This window comes from Bombus vancouverensis, unplaced genomic scaffold, assembly GCF_051014615.1.
Source record: "Bombus vancouverensis nearcticus unplaced genomic scaffold, iyBomVanc1_principal scaffold0059, whole genome shotgun sequence".
Lineage (NCBI taxonomy): Eukaryota > Metazoa > Arthropoda > Insecta > Hymenoptera > Apidae > Bombus > Bombus vancouverensis.
In genome coordinates this window covers 343,514-352,134 of record NW_027468950.1, presented here as the reverse complement: position 1 = coordinate 352,134, position 8,621 = coordinate 343,514, and positions in this window count along the sequence as shown.

The following is an 8,621-nucleotide window of genomic DNA, read 5'->3' as shown; positions in this document are numbered from 1 at the left end:
GTCATACCATATAACGTATTACGTGATAACGTCATCCCATATTACGTAATACGTTATTACGTCATCACATATAACGTGATACGTTATAACGTCGTCCCATTTAACGTAATACGTTACAACGTCATCCCATTTGACGTAATACGTTATAACGTCATCCCATATAACGTAATACGGTATACCGTCATACCATATAACCTATTTACATTATGACGTCATACCATATATCCTATTACGTTATAACGTCATAACATATAACCTATTTACGTTATAACGTCATACCATATAGCGTATTACGTGATAACGTCATCCCATATAACGTAATACGTTATAACGTCATCCCATATAACGTCATACGGTATACCGTCATACCATATAACCTATTTACATTATGACGTCATACCATATAACGTATTATGTGATAACGACATCCCATATTACGTAATACGTTATTACGTCATCCCATATAACGTAATACGGTATAACGTCGTTCCATATAACGTAATACCTTATAACGTCGTCCCATATAACGTAATACGTTATAACGTCATACCATATAACGTATTAAGTGATAACGTCATCCCATATACCGTAATACGGTACTACGTCATCCCATATAACGCAATACGTTATAACGTCGTCCCATATAACGTAATACGTTACAACATCATCCCATATAACGTAATACGTTATAACGTCGTCGCATATAACGTAATACGTTATAACGTTCTCCCATATAACGTAATACGTTAAAACGTCATACCATATAACGTAATACGTTATAACGCCCTCCCATATAACGAAATACGTTATAACGTCATCCCATATAACGTAATTCGTTATCACGTCATCCCATATAACGTAATACGGTATAACGTCGTTCCATATAACGTAATACGTTATAACGTCGTCCCATATAACGTAATACGTTATAACGTCATCCCATATAACGTAATACGTTATAACGTCATCCCGTATAACGAAATACGGTATACCGTCATAGCGTATAACCTATTTACGTTATGACGTCATAGCATATAACCTATTTACGTTATGACGTCATACCATATAACGTATTATGTGATAACGTCATCCCATATTACGTAATACGTTATTACGTCATCCCATATAACGTAATACGGTATAACGTCGTTCCATATATCGTAATACGGTATAACGTCATACCATATAACCTATTTACGTTATAACGTCATACCATATAACGTATTACGTTATTGCGTCATCCCATATAACGTGATACGTTATAACGTCGTCCCATTTAACGTAATACGTTATAACGTCATCCCATTTAACGTAATGCGTTAAAACGTCATCCCATATAACGTAATACGGTATAACGTCGCTCCATATAACGTAATACGTTATAACGTCGTCCCATATAACGTAATACGTTACAACGTCATCCCATATAACGTAATACGTTATAACGTCATCCCATATAACGTAATACGTTATATAGTAATCCCATATAACGTAATACGGTATAACGTCATACCATATAACATATTTACGTTATAACGTCATACCATATAACGTATTACGTTATTGCGTCATCCCATATAACGTGATACGTTATAACGTCGTCCCATTTAACGTAATACGTTATAACGTCATCCCATTTAACGTAATGCGTTAAAACGTCATCCCATATAACGTAATACGGTATAACGTCGCTCCATATAACGTAATACGTTATAACGTCGTCCCATATAACGTAATACGTTATAACGTCATCCCATATAACGTAATACGTTATAACGTCATCCCGTATAACGAAATACGGTATACCGTCATAGCGTATAACCTATTTACGTTATGACGTCATAGCATATAACCTATTTACGTTATAACGTCATACCATATAACGTATTACGTTATTGCGTCATCCCATATAACGTGATACGTTATAACGTCGTCCCATTTAACGTAATACGTTACAACGTCATCCCATTTAACGTAATACGTTACAACGTCATCCCATATAACGTAATACGTTATAACGTCATCCCATATAACGTAATAGGGTATAACGTCATACCATATAACCGATTACGTTATAGCGTCATACCATATAGCGTATTACGTGATAACGTCATCCCATATAACATAATACGTTATTACGTCATCCCATATAACGTAATACGTTATAACGTCATCCCATATAACGTAATACGTTATAACGTCGTCCCATATAACGTAATACGTTATAACGTCATCCCATATAACGTAATACGTTATAACGTCATCCCATATAACGTAATACGTTATATAGTAATCCCATATAACGTAATACGGTATAACGTCATACCATATAACATATTTACGTTATAACGTCATACCATATAACGTATTACGTGATAACGTCATCCCATATAACGTAATACGTTATTACGTCATCCCATATAACGTAATACGTTATAACGTCGTCCCATTTAACGTAATACGTTACAACGTCATCCCATTTAACGTAATACGTTACAACGTCATCCCATATAACGTAATACGTTATAACGACATCCCATATAACGTAATAGGGTATAACGTCGTACCATATAACCTATTACGTTATAACGTCATACCATATAGCGTATTACGTGATAACGTCATCCCATATAACGTAATACGTTATTACGTCATCCCATATAACGTAATACGTTATAACGTCGTCCCATTTATCGTAATACGTTACAACGTCATCCCATTTAACGTAATACGTTACAACGTCATCCCATATAACGTAATACGTTATAACGTAACCCCATATAACGTAATACGGTATAACGTCATACCATATAACCTATTTACGTTACAACGTCATACCATATAAGGTAATACGTGATAACGTCATCCCATATTACGTAATACGTTATTACGTCATCCCATATAACGTAATACGGTACTACGTCATCCCATATAACGTAATACGTTATAACGTAGTCCCATATAACGTAGTACGTTACAACATCATCCCACATAACGTAATACGTTATAACGTCATCCCATATAACGTAATACGGTATACCGTCATACCATATAACCTATTTACATTATGACGTCATACCATATAACCTATTACGTTATAACGTCATAACATATAACCTATTTACGTTATAACGTCATACCATATAGCGTATTACGTGATAACGTCATCCCATATAACGTAATACGTTATAACGTCATCCCATATAACGTCATACGGTATACCGTCATACCATATAACCTATTTACATTATGACGTCATACCATATAACCTATTACGTTATAACGTCATAACATATAACCTATTTACGTTATAACGTCATACCATATAGCGTATTACGTGATAACGTCATCCCATATTACGTAATACGTTATTACGTCATCTGATATAACGTAATACAGTATAACGTCGTTCCATATAACGTAATACGTTATAACGTCATCCCATATAACGTAATACGTTATAACGTCATCCCATATAACGTAATACGTTATAACGAAATCGCATATAACGTAATACGGTATAACGTCATACCATATAACCTATTTACGTTATAACGTCATACCATATAACGTAATACGTTATAACGTCATCCCATATAACGTAATACGTTATTACGTCATCCCATATAACGAAATACGTTATAACGTCGTCCCATTTAACGTAATACGTTACAACGTCATCCCATTTAACGTAATACGTTACAACGTCATCCCATATAACGTAATACGTTATAACGTCATCCCATATAACGTAATAGGGTATAACGTCATACCATATAACCGATTACGTTATAACGTCATACCATATAGCGTATTACGTGATAACGTCATCCCATATAACATAACACGTTATTACGTCATCCCATATAACGTAATACGTTATAACGTCATCCCATATAACGTAATACGTTATAACGTCGTCCCATATAACGTAATACGTTATAACGTTATCCCATATAACGTAATACGTTATAACGTCATCCCATATAACGTAATACGTTATATAGTAATCCCATATAACGTAATACGGTATAACGTCATACCATATAACATATTTACGTTATAACGTCATACCATATAACGTATTACGTGATAACGTCATCCCATATAACGTAATACGTTATTACGTCATCCCATATAACGTAATACGTTATAACGTCGTCCCATTTAACGTAATACGTTACAACGTCATCCCATTTAACGTAATACGTTACAACGTCATCCCATATAACGTAATACGTTATAACGTCATCCCATATAACGTAATAGGGTATAACGTCGTACCATATAACCTATTACGTTATAACGTCATACCATATAGCGTATTACGTGATACCATCTACCCATATAACGTAATACGTTATTACGTCATCCCATATAACGTAATACGTTATAACGTCGTCCCATTTATCGTAATACGTTACAACGTCATCCCATTTAACGTAATACGTTACAACGTCATCCCATATAACGTAATACGTTATTACGTCATCCCATATAACGTAATACGGTACTACGTCATCCCATATAACGTAATACGTTATAACGTAGTCCCATATAACGTAGTACGTTACAACATCATCCCACATAACGTAATACGTTATAACGTCATCCCATATAACGTAATACGGTATACCGTCATACCATATAACCTATTTACATTATGACGTCATACCATATAACCTATTACGTTATAACGTCATAACATATAACCTATTTACGTTATAACGTCATACCATATAGCGTATTACGTGATAACGTCATCCCATATAACGTAATAAGTTATAACGTCATCCCATATAACGTCATACGGTATACCGTCATACCATATAACCTATTTACATTATGACGTCATACCATATAACGTATTATGTGATAACGTCATCCCATATTACGTAATACGTTATTACGTCATCCCATATAACGTAATACGGTATAACGTCGTTCCATATAACGTAATACCTTATAACGTCGTCCCATATAACGTAATACGTTATAACGTCATACCATATAACGTATTAAGTGATAACGTCATCCCATATACCGTAATACGGTACTACGTCATCCCATATAACGCAATACGTTATAACGTCGTCCCATATAACGTAATACGTTACAACATCATCCCATATAACGTAATACGTTATAACGTCGTCGCATATAACGTAATACGTTATAACGTTCTCCCATATAACGTAATACGTTAAAACGTCATACCATATAACGTAATACGTTATAACGTCCTCCCATATAACGAAATACGTTATAACGTCATCCCGTATAACGAAATACGGTATACCGTCATAGCGTATAACCTATTTACGTTATGACGTCATAGCATATAACCTATTTACGTTATGACGTCATACCATATAACGTATTATGTGATAACGTCATCCCATATTACGTAATACGTTATTACGTCATCCCATATAACGTAATACGGTATAACGTCGTTCCATATATCGTAATACGGTATAACGTCATACCATATAACCTATTTACGTTATAACGTCATACCATATAACGTATTACGTTATTGCGTCATCCCATATAACGTGATACGTTATAACGTCGTCCCATTTAACGTAATACGTTATAACGTCATCCCATTTAACGTAATGCGTTAAAACGTCATCCCATATAACGTAATACGGTATAACGTCGCTCCATATAACGTAATACGTTATAACGTCGTCCCATATAACGTAATACGTTATAACGTCATCCCATATAACGTAATACGTTATAACGTCATCCCATACAACGTAATACGGTATACCGTCATACCATTTAAGCTATTTACGTTATGACGTCATACCATATAACGTACTATGTGATAACGTCATCCCATATTACGTAATACGTTATTACGTCATCTGATATAACGTAATACGGTATAACGTCGTTCCATATAACGTAATACGTTATAACGTCATCCCATATAACGTAATACGTTATAACGTCATCCCTTATAACGTAATACGGTATAACGTCGTTCCATATAACGCAATACGTTATAACATCGTCTCATATAACGTAATACGTTATGACGTCATCCCATATAACGTAATACGTTATAACGTCATCCCATATAACGAAATACGGTATACCGTCATAGCATATAACCTATTTACGTTATGACGTCATACCATATAACGTATTATGTGATAACGTCATCCCATATTACGTATTACGTTATTACGTCATCCCATATAACGTGATACGTTATAACGTCGTCCCATTTAACGTAATACGTAACAACGACATCCCATTTATCGTAATACGTTACAACGTCATCTCATATAACGTAATACGTTACAACGTCATCTCATATAACGTAATACGGTATAACGTCGTTCCATATAACGTAATACGTTATAACGTCGTCCCATATAACGTAATACGTTATAACGTCATCCCGTATAACGTAATACGTTATAACGTCATCCCATACAACGTAATACGTTATAACGTCGTCCCATTTAACGTAATACGTTACAACGTCATCCCATTTATCGTAATACGTTACAACGTCATCCCATATAACGAAATACGTTATAACGTCGTCCCATTTAACGTAATACGTTACAACGTCATCCCATTTAACGTAATACGTTACAACGTCATCCCATATAACGAAATACGGTATACCGTCATAGCATATAACCTATTTACCTTATGACGTCATACCATATAACGTATTATGTGATAACGTCATCCCATATTACGTAATACGTTATTACGTCATCCCATATAACGTGATACGTTATAACGTCGTCCCATTTAACGTAATACGTTACAACGTCATCCCATTTGACGTAATACGTTATAACGTCATCCCATATAACGTAATACGGTATACCGTCATACCATATAACCTATTTACATTATGACGTCATACCATATAACCTATTACGTTATAACGTCATAACATATAACCTATTTACGTTATAACGTCATACCATATAGCGTATTACGTGATAACGTCATCCCATATAACGTAATACGTTATAACGTCATCCCATATAACGTCATACGGTATACCGTCATACCATATAACCTATTTACATTATGACGTCATACCATATAACGTATTATGTGATAACGTCATCCCATATTACGTAATACGTTATTACGTCATCCCATATAACGTAATACGGTATAACGTCGTTCCATATAACGTAATACCTTATAACGTCGTCCCATATAACGTAATACGTTATAACGTCATACCATATAACGTATTAAGTGATAACGTCATCCCATATACCGTAATACGGTACTACGTCATCCCATATAACGCAATACGTTATAACGTCGTCCCATTTAACGTAATACGTTACAACGTCATCCCATTTATCGTAATACGTTACAACGTCATCCCATATAACGAAATACGTTATAACGTCGTCCCATTTAACGTAATACGTTACAACGTCATCCCATTTAACGTAATACGTTACAACGTCATCCCATATAACGAAATACGGTATACCGTCATAGCATATAACCTATTTACCTTATGACGTCATACCATATAACGTATTATGTGATAACGTCATCCCATATTACGTAATACGTTATTACGTCATCCCATATAACGTGATACGTTATAACGTCGTCCCATTTAACGTAATACGTTACAACGTCATCCCATTTGACGTAATACGTTATAACGTCATCCCATACAACGTAATACGGTATACCGTCATACCATTTAAGCTATTTACGTTATGACGTCATACCATATAACGTAATACGTTATAACGTCATCCCATATAACGTAATACGTTATAACGAAATCGCATATAACGTAATACGGTATAACGTCATACCATATAAGCTATTTACGTTATAACGTCATACCATATAACGTAATACGTTATAACGTCATCCCATATAACGTAATACGTTATTACGTCATCCCATATAACGAAATACGTTATAACGTCGTCCCATTTAACGTAATACGTTACAACGTCATCCCATTTAACGTAATACGTTACAACGTCATCCCATATAACGTAATACGTTATAACGTCATCCCATATAACGTAATAGGGTATAACGTCATACCATATAACCGATTACGTTATAACGTCATACCATATAGCGTATTACGTGATAACGTCATCCCATATAACATAATACGTTATTACGTCATCCCATATAACGTAATACGTTATAACGTCATCCCATATAACGTAATACGTTATAACGTCGTCCCATATAACGTAATACGTTATAACGTCATCCCATATAACGTAATACGTTATAACGTCATCCCATATAACGTAATACGTTATATAGCAATCCCATATAACGTAATACGGTATAACGTCATACCATATAACATATTTACGTTGTAACGTCATACCATATAACGTATTCCGTGATAACGTCATCCCATATAACGTAATACGTTATTACGTCATCCCATATAACGTAATACGTTATAACGTCGTCCCATTTAACGTAATACGTTACAACGTCATCCCATTTAACGTAATACGTTACAACGTCATCCCATATAACGTAATACGTTATAACGTCATCCCATATAACGTAATAGGGTATAACGTCGTACCATATAAACTATTACGTTATAACGTCATACC